This window comes from Camelus dromedarius, chromosome 1, assembly GCF_036321535.1.
Source record: "Camelus dromedarius isolate mCamDro1 chromosome 1, mCamDro1.pat, whole genome shotgun sequence".
NCBI lineage: Eukaryota > Metazoa > Chordata > Mammalia > Artiodactyla > Camelidae > Camelus > Camelus dromedarius.
The window spans coordinates 105,316,492-105,334,366 of record NC_087436.1 but is presented as its reverse complement, the minus strand read 5'-3'; the positions used below and the strand labels follow the sequence as shown (position 1 = coordinate 105,334,366).

General features: G+C 39.8%; 1 long non-coding RNA gene across 1 annotated transcript in view; it reads left to right on the top strand.

Annotated features, from left to right (window-relative positions):
* LOC105098367 (uncharacterized) overlaps positions 1-13,230 on the top strand; it is a 35,583-nt gene extending 22,353 nt beyond the window's left edge. Inside the window, exon 3 of the long non-coding RNA XR_837999.3 lies at positions 12,322-13,230. This is a non-coding gene — a long non-coding RNA (uncharacterized LOC105098367). The remainder of the gene's footprint in view (positions 1-12,321) is intronic.
* The last annotated feature ends 4,645 nt before the right edge of the window (positions 13,231-17,875 follow it).

The window sequence follows — 17,875 nt, the reverse complement described above, 5'->3', positions numbered from 1 at the left end:
TCTTCTTCTAGGGGTACCTATCCTATGATGGAGGCTCCACCCTCATGACCTCATCTAATTCTAATTTCTTCCCAAAGGCCCCACCCCTAACACCATCACATTGTGAGTAGGGGTGGGGAGTTAGGGCTTCAACATATGAACTTGAGGGACATAAACATTCAGTCCATAACAGTCAGCAGGTCCTAAAGTTCCACCTTCAAAATACATCCCCAGATCCAGCCAGCGTCTCCCCACCCTCACACTGGTCCAAGTCACCATTATCCTCTCTTAGATTGTTGCAGTGCCTCTCCACTGGTCCCCTGCTTCCACTGCTTCCCCCTCTGCAGCTAGGGTGATCTTTTTAAAACATAAATGAGATTCTGTTGCTTTTCTGCCTCAAACCCTTTAATGCTTCCCATTGTGCTCAGACACCTGTCGGGGCCTCTGATCTCACCGCCTGCTACTTGTCACCTTACTCACTCCACTCTGCCATACTGGCCTTCCTGCTGTTTCTCAAAAACCCACCACTCATTCCCACCTCGGGCCTTTGCATTTTAGGTGACTCTGCTGGGGATGCTCTTCTCCCAAATCTTTGCGTTGCCGACTTCCTTCAAGTCTTGCTTTATGTCACTGCCTTGGAAAGGCCTTCCCTGAATGGACCATCCTATGTCAGCCTCCCTCCCCCAAACTCTAGCCTTTCACCCTGCTTTATTTTTCTTCAAGTGCATATCTCTGTCTAACATATTAAATTGTTAGTTGTTTTTGTCTGCCTCCCACACTAAAAAGTTCTCTGGAAGGCAGACACTTTCCTTGTTCACTGTTCTGTTCTTAATGCCTAGAAGGTACTTGGCTCCTAATAGGTGCTCAGTAAATGTTAGAGGAATACGTGGAAATTTCTCCATTGTCATCTCCATATATTGCCAATCCCTAAAGTTGAGGGTCTCCAATTTTGAGGTTTGAGTGGTATCATAGATTAGGTTCCCCGGGAAGCAGACTCTGAAATGGAGATTAGCTTACAGGTTGTTTATCAGCACCTGTGGGAGGAAGGGAAGAAAGCAGGATTGGGCAGTGGGAGAAGTCGAAGTGTGATGCAGTCTTAGCAGGAGCTTCAGCCAGCCTTACGAGGAGTTCTGAAGACAGACTGACCCTTTGAAACTGTCCCCCCAAAAAGTTATGTCCATATACTAATCTCTGGAACCTGTGATGTGACCTTATTTGGAAACAGGATCTTTGCTGGAGTAATTAAGTATCGCAAGGTGAGATCATTGTGGATTACCTGAGGAATTACCTAATACCAATGACAAGTCTCCTTAGAAGAGACAGAAGAGGAGAAGACATAGGGTGAAGAGGTGGCTATGTGCTGATGGAGGCAGAGATTGTAGTGATGCAGCCACATGCCAAGCAACGCCTGGAGCCACCAGAAGGTGGAAGAGGCAAGGAAGAATCCTCCACTAGAGCCTTCGGAAGAAGCACAGCTTGCCAACATGTTGATTTTGGACTTCTGGCCTCCAGAACTGTGAGAGAATAAATTTTTGTTGTTTTAAGTCACCAAGTTAGTGGTGATTTGTTATCCCTAGGAAATAAACGCACAGTCCAAATAAGTAAAACCAGGTCAAAAGCAAGGCAGATTGATTAATAAAATCATGATGTATCAAACTCTACCACTTAGCCAAAATGTTCAGCCTCCTAAACTATAGATCTTCTATGCATATATCACTTTGAAAATGAATGTTCATGTCATTTGTGAGACAGAATTATTTGGAGACTTGTATTTTGATTTCCCCAAGGATAACAAACCTTGTCTCTTTTTTAAGATCGTACCACTACCATACATCATTCAGGAACAATGAGACATTTGATTGTCCATGACAACTTTTCCAAGTGCAATATTAGAAACAAAGCAGGGACCACCTAGAGACAAATGCACATTACGGCATGTCTGAATAAGCCATTTTTGTCTTATTTATTATGACTTCGTGTAGGACTCATTCAAATACATTCAGCAAGCACTTATTGTGTACCCAGCAGACACCAGCCTCACTGCTGAGTGCTGAGCAGTCAGAGATGTGCTAGATAACAGTTCTTGTGGTTTAGTTGAGAAAATTAAAGTATACTGAGAGAGGCAAAGTCTCTTATGGTATGGTACATGTGACAAGTGAGAAAGCACAGTGGCAATGGGAGTACAAATAGAGGCGCCTGTCACCCATGGAACCTGGGCTGAATCTTGAAAGCATGGTTGACTGGACTGGGGGTGGGACACACAGCATCAGGAAGCAGTGAGTGAGAGCTTGGAGGTCTGGGAAACTGCCCGAGGGCCAGGATACCTGGATTAGAGAATTATATTTCAGAAAGGCTGAAGATGCAAATAGACTTGCCATGGTGAAGGGTCCTGATAAGGGGTTCAGATTTCATCCGTAAAAACATTAGAGTGCCATGAAAGGATTTTACCCTCACCAGTTACTGAGTGATATGATCAGATTGCTTTTTGGAAACGTTCGTGTGCTGGTATATGGATGTTGGATGGGGCAGGAGTAGTCAAGGAAGCCAGGTTAAGAGGCTGTTGCAGCCATCCCTCCAGACTTCTTGAAAACCTGGCAGTAGCAATAGGGGTGAAGAGAAGGAAAGAGCCTGGAGAGGGTGTTAAGGGGCTAGTTCTTAGGACCAGATCTGGAGTTGGCGGGAGGCAGAAGTAGTTTTTGAAAATCACCGGAACTCCATTTTTTGAACTCCAGAAAGATTAGGTACTGCCTTTTTATTCATCTCTGTACCAGCCCAGCCACTTGTATGAAATAAGCCCTCAATTTCTTAGTAGTTGAATCAAATTTCCTAGGTTTCTATTAGGAACTGAATTTCCAGGTACTTTCCACGGCACTCTCGAAATACCCTTCACTTTCAAGTATATAAAGCTGTTATGAGAGAGAATTTACGGCTCTCAGAAGGGCCTCCTGTTTTTGTTCGTCTGCCCATTTAGCAGCTTCTCACTGAATTAATGGCCTGGTGCATGAATCATGGTGACTACTGGTGCAGAATTAAGTGCTAACAAGAGGTTTCAGGAGAGCCGTCTCTGGTGCTGCCTGGAGCCCCAGGCAAAGGTCGGTCATGGTTGAACCCTCCACTCCAACCCACCCCCGCCCCCAGGCCTCTCACTGGCATCGCTAGCATACATATTGATACTCATTCTGTAGAAAGACCCGCAGTTCAGGTCTCTCTAGCTACAATCCCTAAAGAAATTCCTATAGCACTGCCAATGGAAGCCTTTTTAAATCACTTTATGACTGACTGAGCAAGCAAAGCACTGTGCTCCTGAAGCACTGGATACAACTGAATAGTAGACTGGCTTCCTGAAGGCAGAGTACTTCCAAAGTGCTTCGACATGTAGACTTTTACATCAAGAAGAGAAAAAACCAGAGTACATAAGACTATACAGGAACAGCGTGGGTAGCAACAGCATGGAGTCATTCAAGAGGGAGAGGTGACTTGGGGCTGGGTTGGACAGAGAAAGCCTTGCAGAGATGACTTGAGTTGGGTCTCTAAAGACAGTTAGGACTTAGCCAAAGTTCTGGAGGGAGGGCTATTGGCAGTCTGGGGCTGGATGATTCATTCATGGTATTAACACTTAGCATCCCTGACTCCTGCCCACTAAGCATCAGGGATCCAAAATGCTCCCTGACACACACACATTTCCAGATACCCTCTGGAGGGCTGTACTTTCCAGGGCATGAACCACTGATGGACAGAAAAGGGACTATGAGAGAGTGATTCAAATGGAGGAGACCAAGGTGTGGGAGAGGACACATGAGACATTCTCAGACCACTGGTAGAGCATTGTGATGGTGGTAGAGGATGCAAGTGGAAGACAACATTTAAAGCAAGCTAAAAATCAGGTTTGTCATTAAATGCTATTCATGACACATCTAAATGGCCCCCAAAGACCATGTTAAACACTAATGTCAGGTCTAATTAAGAAGTCAAAGGCATGTAGCAGATGGAATATGAGCTCTGACCTCAGACCTACTTTGAATCCCAGCCCCACCACTTACTAGCTACTTCCTGGGCAGGTTACTCAGGTTCCCTCAGCCTGCCTTATCAACTTCAAAATGAAGATCGTACTTCGTCAAAGAGCTGTTGGAATCTCATTGTGTTGGAGGAGGCCATTGGAGGACATGACTCCAGATGACCCTCAAGCTGGACCCAGGCAATCAGAGGCTTCTCACCCCCTGCTCCCCTGTCCTTGGAATGTGCATTCTGCCCACTGCCCTAGGAGCCACTTCAAGGACACATCCTTAGAAGGGCAATGTGTTACTGAGAGTCTAGACAGTATATGTGACTGAACCCCATTAAGGCTTCTACACAAACTCTTAAGATTCTGGTGCATAAGTGGGGAAATCTACTTACATTGCAACCAACCAAGACAAATCTTGTATGTAAGGTCCCTTGCTTATTAAAACTGCCAGCTACCAATCTGCAGTGGTCTGTCTCTTTCTTTGGATCTCCATGTTCTCCATGTATAAGGACCAGTTTTGAATTTCACCAGGGAACTCCCAAGGTTGCCAACCAACACAGCAATCTGATATTAAAAATATTTGAGCCTTGACATAACTATTTTGTAAATGAATATATGTTCTACCAGTGTACCGAATTTTTTTTATAAGTCTTTTAAATTTTGGAGGTATGTTGCTTACAGTTAGTGGGAAATTTTTTCCTCCTTTTTGTTAATCAGGGTAATATTTACACTAACTTGAAGTGTCCAGTTTGGTGAATTTTTGTAATCTCATTTAACCACCACGATCAAGAAATAGAACAATTTTCTCACCCTAAGAAGTTTCCTCATACCCATTTGTACTCAATCATCTCCTTTCACCCTGGCCCCAGGCAACCAGTGATCTGCTTTCCATCATTAGAGTTCTGCAAATTATAGAATTTCACATAAATGGACTCACAGAGTATGAGATGTTTGTATTTGACTTCTTTTGCTTAGCATAATATTTTTGAGATGTATCCATATTGTTGTCTACATTCATATTTCCTTCTTTTTATTGCTGAGTAGTTGTCCGTGTTATCCCACACTTTCTCCACTCAAAGGTGATGGACATTTGATTTGTTTCCAGTTTGGGGCTGTTATGAATAATGGTGCTAAAGCCATTCAGATACATGTTTTGCCTGGATACATATTTTCATTTCTCCCAGGTGAATACTAACAAGTAGAACTTCTGCTTGTGTGGTATAGTTGTATAGTAACGAATATTTAACTTTTTAAGGGAATGTCATACTGTTGGCCACAGTGACTGTATTCCCACCAGAAATGTACGAGAGCCCCAGTCGCATCACGTCCTTGCCAACACTTGGTTGTGTCGATCTTTTTCACTTTCTCCATTCTAGTGTATAGTGGTATCTCATTGTGATTTTAATTGATATTTTTCTGATGACCAATAAAGTTGGACATCTTTTCATGTGCTTATGAAAATTTTTAATCAAAATATTTATCAAATGAAGTGCCAAAATGCGGTTGCTGGAAGCAGGGTTAGCAAACAGGGAGACTTGAAATCTGTCCTTTCATAAGCACAAGATCTACTGAATAAATTAAATAATGAGCCCCCAAATGATATACAATATTAATATTGAAACACTGTAATTGCAAGTGATATCTCCACTTGCAGGATGAATCATTTGCGGATGCACCTATTTTTAATTGGATAAATTTATGCTCTGTACTGGAATGAAATGAAATTTAGGAGGCCTATAATTATGCAGAATCGTAAGTAGAGACAACTTATTTGATGAGGGTTTTCTTATGAAATATTTGTTGAAGAAAGGTACTCTGAATGAAGGCAAAAAAAAAGTCAGCATCTGTGAAAATGTTTGGGCTGAAATATTTACACATTTCAACATGCAAAACTTAAAATTATAAATATCCTCATTTTAGTTTGCTGGGGCTGCCATAGCAAAATACCACAGGCCGGGTGGCTGAACAGAAATGTATTTTCTCTCCGTTCTGGAAGCTAGAAGTCTCAGATCAAGGTGTTGACAGGTTTATTTTCTTCTGAGGTTTCTCTCCTTGGCTTACAGATTGGCTGACTTCTGGCTGTGTCCTCGCATGGTCTTTTCTCTGTGCTTACACATCTCTGGTGTCTTTCTGTGTCTAATTTCCTTTTCTTATAAAGACACCAATAAGAATGGATTAGGGCCCACCCTAATGATCTCATGTTAAATTAAGCGCTCTTTAAAGACCCTGTGTCCAAATGCAGCCACATTTTGACGTGCTAGGGGTTAGGGCTTCGACATAGGCGTTCTAGGGATATATAATTCAGCTCACAACACTCCTCCATTTAGCGGACCAGTTCTGACATCCCTTTTCCTTCCATATAACACTGGAAGAAGCATGACCGCTGGCATCCAGAAACTAAACGCCCTCTGCCCTGCAATCTGCAGTCGCCCTTGTGCTCTGTGTTTTCCATATGTCAGCATGGACCTGCCAGGCTCCATAGACTTGCCAGGCTCCATGGACCTCCCAGGCTCCAAAGTCCACCTGTTTAGACCAACAATATCTAGCTGACCCTCTCACACTGGCATATTTTTAAGAAATAGATTTGTTTCTTCTGTTTATAAAAGTAATATATACTCATTGGGGAAAAAAAAGATCAAACACTGGTGAAGTATATAGAAGAAAATCAGATCACCCCCAAAATACACCAGCCAGTGACAGCCACTGTTACCACATTGGTGGCATCAAAACATCGAAGTGTTTTGTCTATGCAAGTACGTGTGTGCTTTTCAATACAAAAAAATAGGAATCATGACATACATATTTTTTCAGCTTTGTTTTTTCTACTTAATATATTATGGACATCTTTCCCTTTCAATAAATAGATATCTTAAGAACTACCTAAATTCAGGCTAGCCAACCATACTCCTACCCAGCGGTAAGTGTTACTTAGACTCACTGGAATAGGGTGGAAGTTTCAGGGCTAAAAGACGTGAAGTGTTAAGCAGAGTGTGTAATGTTCCAACCCACTGCCTGAAGCTGGGATACACAGATTACCAGGTAATGCTGGGCCCAAGTCAGCGAGGCTCAGGGAGTGACTTGGGAGCCAACAACAAGCAGCCTCGTGTCCTGCAGGCTTGAGGGGTACTGCCCTTACCTCTTGTACTGACCTTCCTCCAGGCTGAGATTGTGAACCTTGGTCAATCCCAATCACGCTTCTCTTCTCTCCCCCAGTTTTCAAATAGACACATAGAAAGCAACTCAGCATAACCTCCAACAAAGGAACTATCGAAAAGGAATTCGCAAGTATCACACATTCTCCTCCTTTGCTTAAAATACACAGTCCATCTTCTGGGAGGTGCATAAGAAATACAGATGTTTGTCCTCATCTGTTCATTTTATCTCCACAAGAAAGAAAAAAATTACAGGGTAAGAGAGTCATCAGCCCAGCAACATAAAATCCTTTTGAACAAGTGTTAGATATTCCACTGCCTAATAGAAATTATATCAGAACTTATTTCCTATTGATAGATATTTTAGGTTATTTCCAAATTTACTAAACAACACTTCAGTGAACATGTTAGATAGATATATTTTGCACTCTTGCCTTGATAGATGTCCTAAGAATATATTCACGAAGGTGGAATCTGTGGGTTGAAGGGTATATATTTTTCAAGTTGTGATAGCTATTTCCAATCTGCTCTCTAGGAATGTTTTAGTGGTTTGTGTCATTTCAGTTATCTTGGGCATATACCTAGGAGTGAAATTGGGTCTCATGTGGTAAACCTACGTTTAACTTTTAGAGCAACTGTCAGGTGGTATTTCAGAGCAGCTGAACCATTTTATATCCCATCAGCAACGTATGAGGGTCCCAGTTCCTCCATACCCTCCTCAACGCTTGTTAGAATCTTTTACTTCAGCTCCCCCACTAGATGTGATGTGGTATCTCATTGTGGTTATGATTAGCACTTCTTTGGGGACTAATGCTGTGAATATCTTCTCACGTATTTATTGGCCATTTGTATATCTTCTTTTAAAAAAGGTTTATTCAAATCCTGTGCCCATTTTTAAATGTGTAATTTTTCTTTTTAATGTTGAGTTATTAAGAGTTCCTTATATATTCTGAATAGTACTAATTCCTTATCAGATATATGACTTGAAATAATTTTCTCCCATTCTATGGATTGTCTTTTCACTTTCTTAATAGTGTCCTTTGAAGCCCCAAAGTTGTAAATTTTGATGAAATCCAATTAATCTATTTTTTCATTGGTTGTTATGCTTTAGATTTCATGTCTAAGAAACCATTGCTTCATCCAAGGTCAAGGACATTCACCCCTATTGGTCTTATAGTTTAAACTCTTACATTTAGATCTTTGCTCCATTTTGAGGTTTTTTTTTTTTGTACATGATATAGTATGAGGCAGGGGTCCAACTTCATTCTTTTGCATATGGATATCCAGTTGTCCCAGCACTATTAGAAAAGACTAATCTTTTCCCCACTGAATTGTTCTTGGAACTCTTGTCAAAAATTAATTGACCATAAATTGGCTTATTCTCAGTTCTGTTCTATTCATCTATATCCTATCCTCATACCAGTGCCACATGGTTTTGATTTAAATAGTTTGTAATAATTTTTGAAATCAAAAAGGGTAAGTCCTCTAAGTTAGAGTTTTTTAGGGGGAGAATGTTTTGGATATTCTGAGTCCCTTACATTTCCAAATGTGTTTGTCTACTATTAATTTAAAAAGTACTTTCTATATTAAGAATAGTAATCCTTTATCTATTAAACATCTTACTATTTTCCCTTGTATATTGTTTATTTTTTCTATTCAATAGTTTTAATGTTTAATTAATTTAATCCATTAACCTTTCATTCACAGCTTAGGGATTTGGCTATGGCTTTTTGGAATCTTAATCTTTGTTCTGCCTCAGCCTACAATAGTTATTTAATCCTCCCACCCCGGATCACTATGAAACTCAGACTCCACTGTACCTGTGTCATAACATTTGTTAGTCTTTTCTTGAGTAAATAGTGTGAAAGACTGAAAATGCCCAAAAATTTTTGGACACTCCTCCCATCAAGAGATGGGGTCTAAGTCCCCTCCTCTTCAATTCAGGTGGGTTCTGTAACTGTTTCCATCAGTAGAATATAGCAGAAGCTCACTCTTGCCTGGGCTTAGGCATTAAGAGACTGGAAGCATTCACTTCCTGATCCTTGGAACATTCTCTGGGAGCCCTAAGGTGCCGTGTAAGTCTGACTACCCTGAGACCGCCATGCTGGACAGGCTCTGTGTGCAAGCCTCCCACAGCTGAGAGTCCCAGCTAAGCCAGTCTTCTAGCCATCCCTTCGAAGAAACCAGACAAGCTAGTAAAGACTTTCAGAGCAGTCATCCACAAGCTAAACACCATCAGATGACCCCAGTTCACACTCATGACGTAGAATTATCACCCAACTAAGCCATCCTGAATTCATGACCCACAAAATCATGAGACATAATTAAATGGTTGTTGTTTTCATTGTGGCAGTAATGTATTACGAAGAAATAGATAAGCAGAAATTAGCCTGAGCTAATAGCCACCCGTGTACTGGTAACACAGATGGAGAAAAAAGGAGCATATAATCCTTAAGAAAAAAGTTTTCCTTTTTGAAAAGAAGATAAAAAGCAATGGTTGAAAGTCAAATGTGGAAGCTTTTCAAGTTCTGTCCTCTTTGTAGAGTCTGGATGAGAGAGTAAGACTATATAAGAGGTGGAGTGGTATAAAAAGGTGAGGCTTTGAGGAAGTCAAATAAGGGTAGTGGCTTATTCCCTTACTTTGGTTAATCTCCCTGGACACTCCTCCCCCTCCTTAATCGAGGAAGAAGATTCTTCTTAGTCCCCACATTTCTAGTGTGGAAGAGATACCAGGAAAAATAGATGAGGGCTAAATTCTAAAGTGCCCCTTGTTTGCTTTCAATGCAGAATCTATTTTAAGGCTATTACAACTGTTGGTGAAAATGTAAAATGATGTAGCTGCTATGGAAACCAGTATGGTGTGGTGGTCGTTTGTTAGAAAATTAAACATGGAATTACTGTATGATCCAGCAATTCCACTCCTGGGTATATATCCAAAGGACTGAAAGCAGGGTCTCAAGAGGGTGTTTGTATACCCGTGTTCATAGCAGCATTGTACAAAATAGTCAAAAGGTGGAAGCAATCCAGGGGTCCACTGATGACTGAAATGGGTAAACAACATGTTATGGACATATGATGCAAAATCATTCATCCTTAAAAAGGAAGGAAATTCTGACACATATTGCAACATGGATGAGCCTTAGGACATTTTGCTAAATGAAGTAAACCAGTCACAAAAAGACAAATACTGTTTGATTCCATTTATGTGAGGTACCTAGAGTAGTCAAATTCATAGAAACAGAAAGTAGAATTGTGATTTCCAGGGGCTTGGGTGAGGGGGGACGTGGGGAATTGTTTAATGGGTAGAAAATTTTGGTTTTGCATAATGAAAAAATTCCGGAGATTGGTTGCACAACAGCGTGAATATGCTTAACTCTACTGAACTGAACACTTGCAAGTGGCTAAGATAGCAAATTTTAGGTTATGTGTATTTTACCACAATTAAAACAAAACTGCTCTAGATTTTTTTTTTTTTTTTTTAGTGGAGGCTAGAGGGGGTCTAGATTTTAGGAAAATGACAGGTCTGCTGGAAAGGTTGTATCCTCAGCGGTTCCAAAGATCAATTGCCTTCATTGTGGAAAGAACTTAAGGGGAATTTGTTTTTTATGGAACGTTGTTTGGAAATTGTGTTTTTTTAGCTCCCAAATTTAACAAATGGACACTATGGATAAGTCTTCTTGTAATTTACAGATGTATATGCTTGTATTATCCAACAAAGTGTATGTATAATGTTATAGTACTAATTTGTGATGGCAAGTCTTTACCTAATGTTTACATGTGCCAGGCCCTGTGCCTGTTACATCAGTTAGGATAGGTTAGGTTACCCTGTGGCTACAAACAATCCCCAAATCAGTGGGAACTTATTTTATTTTATTTATTTTTTTAGTGTGTTTTTTTATTTTATTTTTTAACATTTTTTTATTGATTTATGATCATTTTACAATGTTGTGTCAAATTCCAGTGTTCAGCACAATTTTTCAGTCATACATGGATATATACACACTCATTGTCACATTTTTTTCTCTGTGAGCTACCATAACATTTTATGTATATTTCCCTGTGCTATACAGTATAATCTTGTTTATCTATTCTACAATTTTGAAATCCCAGTCTATCCCTTCCCACCCTCCGCCCCCCAGTGGGAACTTATTTTAAATAAATTAAAGTTTATTTCTCACTCATAATACACAGCTTGGCTGGGGCTTCTCAGCATATCATCATCTTCATCCTAAGACCCAGGCTGACAGAGCTGCCAATATCTGGAACATTACCAGTGCCCGGTCAGAAGGAAAAACAAAAGAACATACCCAGAGTTAAGCCTGAAAATTTTGAGGTCACAGCCCCCAGGACTGTCCTCACTTCTGGTATCAACTGCAAGTTCAAGGGTTCCCCAAACTACCCTCAGGTTTGTAATTCACTGAAGAACTGAGAACTCACTGAGAGCTATTATGCTCAGAGTTACAGTTTATTACAGGAAAAGATACAGATCAAAATCAGTTAGAGGAAGAGACACATAGAGCAGAATCTCGGAAGTTTCCAAACACAAAGCTACACTGCCCTCAGGATGCATAACCCTCCTGGCATCAGTGCCCAACAATACACACAGAACAGTGCAGACCAAGACAGCTTACCTGAGCTTCTGTGTCCAGGCTTTTTATTGGGGTTACAGGACAGATCGAGTGATTGTCCACATGGTTGAACTCAATCTCCAGGTTGAGATAACACATGACCCAAAGCCCCTACCCTGAATCCCATGGTTGGTCTTTCTGGTGTGGCTTGCCCCGACACTAAAACTGTTGGATATGGCCAGCCCCACTCTAAGATCCAGTGTGGCCAGTCCCTACCCTAACCAAAGACACTTTTATCAGGCATGGCACCGATTACCTTCTAGAAACTGAGGGCAAAGCCAGTCCTTTCTTTGGGCAAGGCCAAGTTCTTTACTACGTAGCTTATGTCAAAACACACACTTCCACTCAGAAATTAACACCTGGCACTTGCTATCATCACATCTTTGGCTAAATCAAATCACAAGGCCAACCTTAACTTCAAAGAGGGTGGCGACGTACATTCTTCCCAGAGCTGATTAGGTATAGGTGATTAGAAATCCAGCCTATCATATAAGTATTTTATGTGTATTAATTCGTTTAATTTTCTCAACAATCCTCTATTATTATCTTCATTTTTCAGATAAAGAAACAGAGCCACAGAGCAGTTAAGTGACACACGCAAAGTTGCACGGATGAGGGCAGAGCTGGGATGCCCGGTTTGAAGCCCGGGAACTCCATCTCCATAGCTCATGCTCTTGAAGACAACTAAAGTGGAAAAAAATCCCATAGCATCTTTATGTTTTTTCTTTTCTCCATTCAAGTAATACTTGACGAGTACTTCTGAAGTACCCCAGCTGCTGGACTACAATGTGCTGAAAATATAATGGCCTAGTGAAGCTGAAGTCTTTCCTGCTTTCTTCTTGGACAAAGGAATTTGTGGTGGAAAACAGGAGCTGGAATAAGCAGGCCCCACTCCTCGAACACAGTCAGCACTACCACAGCTACATCAGGCCCATTCTCCCAAACTAAGATCAGATCTCACCCACCATGGGAGACCATTCATTCTCTTTTTATGGCAAAGAAGTTAAGTTGAATTTCTGCTACTGAAATCAAAGAATCTTAATGCACACATATTCTTCCTCTTTTTAAAGTTCCAATGCCAAAGAAGCCATCATGTGCCCTACATGGGAAGGGGAAAAGTTTGTATGTAAGAAATGAGAATAAACCTGAGGAAGGCAAATGAAGCTCTTAGGGGATGATACCAATTTCCTAGGCACCAACTGCTGAAATTATCTCCCCTTCTACCCATACCCAACAGCCAGAAATTTTTAGAGAAACACGAACAGCAGCAAAAGAAGGAATCAGCCACCAGGATGCATGGAGAGACACCAGCAAATCAAGTATCTTATCTCCACTAAAAAGATTTAGTATTAGAAAGCTGCAGTGAAGTCTCATATCTCGAAAATTCATTACAGCCATAAAAAGCACCACCATATTTTCATGAGCTATTAAAACAAACAGTTAAAAATAAAGCCCATTTGGTATCCAATATCCTTCGCATGATCATATTTTTTCATGTATTTGTGAAGCAACAAAATTTGGTTAACTGCAATACATCTCCTTGTAACTCGTTCAGATTTCCCCATTCTCTTTTGCATCCTAAAATAATAAGCTACAAGTTCTCTAGCCATATAAATTACAGAGACATATCACAACAGGAAATACATGCTCTTTGTTTCTCCTCTTCACCTTTCTCAATTTATCTTTTATTTTAACAATTCTTTTTTTTTTTTTGGAAGGGGGAGATAGATAATTAGGTTTGTTTATTTATTCACTTATTTATTTAATGGAGGTACTGGGGATTGAACCCAGGACCTCATGCATGCTAAGTATGCACTCTACCACTGAGCTATACCTCCCCCATTAATTTAACAATTCTTAATTGAAATCTCCACAAATGTTGAGTGGCATGGGCATAGAATAGTATAAAGGGAGGGCAATAACATTTATTTGGAATCTGTTACGTGCCCATCTCTTCGTTTGTTATTTTATTTCATTTAATACTAGCTCTAATTTTTAAAGCAAGTATTGTTACCCCTCATTTTTCTGATGGGGAAGCCTCAAAGAGGGGAAGTCATTTACCCAAGTTTAAATAGCTATAAAATAGCTGTGGTAGACACCGTTGACTGCTCGTGCATGACTATTTCCTTCTTTGTGGGTGGAACATACTTCTTCTTGAAGAAGCTGAAAATGCTGAGTACACTTTATCTCACACCTCTTTGCTGATAGGACATGAGCTTTGATGCAACCTAGTCAATGGGGCCCAAGGGAAAGTCTGCTGAGGACTTTGGGGAAAGTTTCCTCCCTGGTTAAAAAATAAAATACACATACACAAGAAGGGTCCTCTTTCCTCCCACTTTTTGGTTTTGGATAAGGTCTTCTCATGATGTGGTACCTGGAGCTGTCACAGCCTTCTCGAGACTATGAGCACACAAACCTGAAGATGAAGTTGAATCCTCTAGAACAGTTCAAAAATGGCGAAAAGGAAAAGTGGTCCTTAATGAAATTTTTGAATTCCTCATTTAACTTACCCTGGAACCACTATACCTCAGGACTTAGAACAGTGCTTGGTGGATATTAGGCACTTAACAAACATCTTTTGAATGAATAAACAAATGATTTTAACTTTTCAAAACTTGTCTTCATAAAAAAGAAATATCTAGCAAAGCTAAATCTTCATCTACCTTCTGACCCAGCAATTCCACTCCTAGGTATATGTAGAAAAATGTTATGTGTCCACAATAAGTATGTGAAAAAGCATTCATAATAACTCCAAACTGGAAACACCTGAAATGTCCATCAACAGGAGAATGGACAAATAAATGCTGGAATATTCTTGCTTTGGAACACTATACAGCAACATAAAAGAACAGACTATTAATGCTCACAATAGCATGGATGAATCTCAGGGACGTAATATGGAGCAAAAGATAACATACATGTGAGTACATATTACTTGATTCCATTAAATAAAATTCAAAAACAGGAAAAAACTAATCCACAGTGACAGAAATCAGTGGTTACCTCTGGGAAGGGGGAATAATTATCAAAGGTTAGGGGCAGGAGAGACTCTCTTGAGGTGACTTGAAATGTTCTACATCTTGATCTGAATTGTGGTTACATGGGTTTATACGTGTAAAAATTAAGCTGTACACTTAAAATGTATGCACCTTACTGTATAGGTTATATCTTGATTTTTTTTAAAGGGCAAAAAAGTTTTGTTTGTTTTTTTTAAAAGAGATACAAGAAACATTTTTTACTCAGTCTTTATTTAGGAAAGGTTTTACCTTAAGTGCCTTACAAAATAACCTTCATAATCACACTATCAAGTACACATTGCTCTCTGGCAGATATGAGACTCAGAGAGATTAAGTTACTTTCCAAGGTCACACAGCTAATCAATGTCAAAGCTAGGATTTGAATACAAATTTATCTGACTCCAAAGCTCATGATTCTTTCTCTGTGTTATAAACAGGCTTACCAAGGTCATGAAAAGAATTATCACTGTGACCCACGAATACTCTTCCTGAGTGTGCATTTTTCTATAGAAATTGCCTAAATAGAACAGAAAAGGCTTTATGTACAAAGATAGTCATTGCAGAATTTATAATAGTAAAAAACTAGAAACAACCTAATTATTCAACAGCATATAATTAAGCAAATTATAATGCATATATTCAATAAAATATTATGCAGCCATTAAAAATTATGCTCAAGAAAGCTTATGATATAATATTCAATGGGGTAAAACGGAATAGAAATTGCATTTACTTTAAGAACACAACCATGAAAAACCAGAAAAAATTAAACTTATGCCTATAGAGGGAAAAGCCTGAGGTTGTTTGCATGTAAAGAACATTAAAAATGTCTGCCTCTGAAGAATGTGATTTGGCAAGGTGGTTGGAGGAGTTGGGGTGCGTGGAGGGTTAGAGAGAGGACAGGAACTTTCATTTTTTGCTTTAGAAATTCTGTATATGATTTTTATAATGAATATGCATTTTACAACAAAATTTTAATTCATTAGAACAACCGGAAGGAAATTTGTACAATATTAACAATGGCTGTCTTTGAATAATGGGGATTTGGGAGATTTTTTTTTTTTAATGTCTTCTTTCACCTTTCTATACTTTTTTAAGATTCCTGTGATGAGCATACATTTCTTTATATCTGAAGAAAAACCCAAAACTTATTTCAATGAGATGATGCTTTTGAAAGCACTCTGTAATCTGTGAAGCAATTCAATTATAAAAGTGATTTCATTACTACTGTAAATACTATGCTGGCAATGCCATTTGTAAAGTCAGAGGGCAGATCCTCTAACTAAATGCCCAAGCACTCAAGTTTTGTGCAGCTGCCACCTTCCAGAAGGTGGGAGGGAGGCTGGGCAAACCACCCCCGCCCACCCAGAACAATTATAATGCCTAAGAGTTTTTCTGGCAAAACCACAGGTGTTAGATTAAAAAAACATTTCTTGGGGCTGAACTTCTCAGCCCAGGCATGTTAGTATCTCCTGAGGGAATTTTTTGATGCCTACTGCAAAGACTGGAAATCTTTGTTTAGGGTGAGGCCCCGGCATGGGTGTTTTTAAGATGTTTCCCAGTTAATGCTAATAAGCAGAGTGGAGAAAGATGCCTTCAGGAGCTGCTGTAGATAAATTCTCCCTGTGGTGTGCCGGGAAGAGTTCTGAAACCCCTCTGGGAACGTTTAACTCTAGCCAAAAAACTGGAAAAATACTGCTTTCTTCAAGCCAACCTGAGGTTTTTTTGGTTTTTGTTTCTTTAAGAATTTTAATCACCATGTCTAATTTACAGTTTATAAAGGTCATCAGGGAGCTAAGATAATCTTATTTGATAATCTCATTGAATTCTGATAATGTATGTAAAGTCCTAACAGGTTTAACTGTCTAGACAATTCTGGGAGGAAAGTAAGGCAAAAACCATTATTTACATTTTGCCCAGGAGAGAATGGAGAGGAAAGAGTTCAGAAATTTCCCAAGATTAATTAACAGTAGACTTGAACCCAAGTACCTTCCCCAACCACAACATGCTAGTTTCAAGAACTGGCTTATACTTTTGAGTTGCCAATAATATTACACTAGGACAGATGATTCAGAAAAAGCCTTGTCTTCATCCTTTCCCACTGCATCCCCAGGACCTGGAAAGCAAAGTAAACATACAGTCATCCCTTTGGTATCCATGGGAGATTGATGCCAGGACTCACACAGATAGCAAAATCCAAGGATGCTCAAGTCTTTTATATAAAATGATGCAGTATTTGCATTTAACCTAAGCACATCTTCCCGTATACTTTATTTTTTTAATTGAAGTATAGTCGATTTACAATGTTATGTTAATTTCTGGTGTACAGCATAGTGATACATTTATACACACACACATATATATATATTCCTTTTTATATTTTTTTCATTATAGGCATTACAAAGTATCAAATATAGTTTCCTGTGCTATACAGTAGGACCTTGTTGTTTCTCCCGTATACTTTAAATCATCTCTAGATTACTTATAATATCTAATGCAACGTAAGTGCTATGTAAATAGTTGTAATGCAATGTAAATATTATGTAAATAGTTGCCAGTGTGCAGCAAATTCAAGTGCTTTGGGGAACTTTCTGGATTTTTTTTCTCCAAAATATTTTTGGTCCACGGTCGGCTGAATCCAAGGATTCGGAGCCCTGAGATTTGAAGGGGCCGCCTGTATTGTGTGAACGTATTTTACATGGAATTGTGCAACCCAGTAGCACTGTTGAGAGCAGGGCCTGGACATGAGTAAGTTGTATTGAATGAAAGAGTGAATGACTGTATCCTTCCAGATTGCATTATCCCCAATTGTCTTCGTCCTTTCAGACTGCTGTAACAAAACGCCGCAGATTGGGTGGCTTATAAACAGCAGGCATTTATTTCTCATGGTTCTGGAGGCTGGGAAGTCTGAGGTCAAGGTGCTGGTGCGTCAGTGTCCACTGAAGGCTCAATTCCTGGTTTGTAGATGTAGCCTCACATGGCAGACAAGGTGAGAGGATCTCAGGGTATCACTTAGCAGGGCGCTATTCCCATTTGTGAGAGCTCTACTCTCGTGATCTGATCACCTCCCAAAGGCCCCACCTCCTAGTACATTTC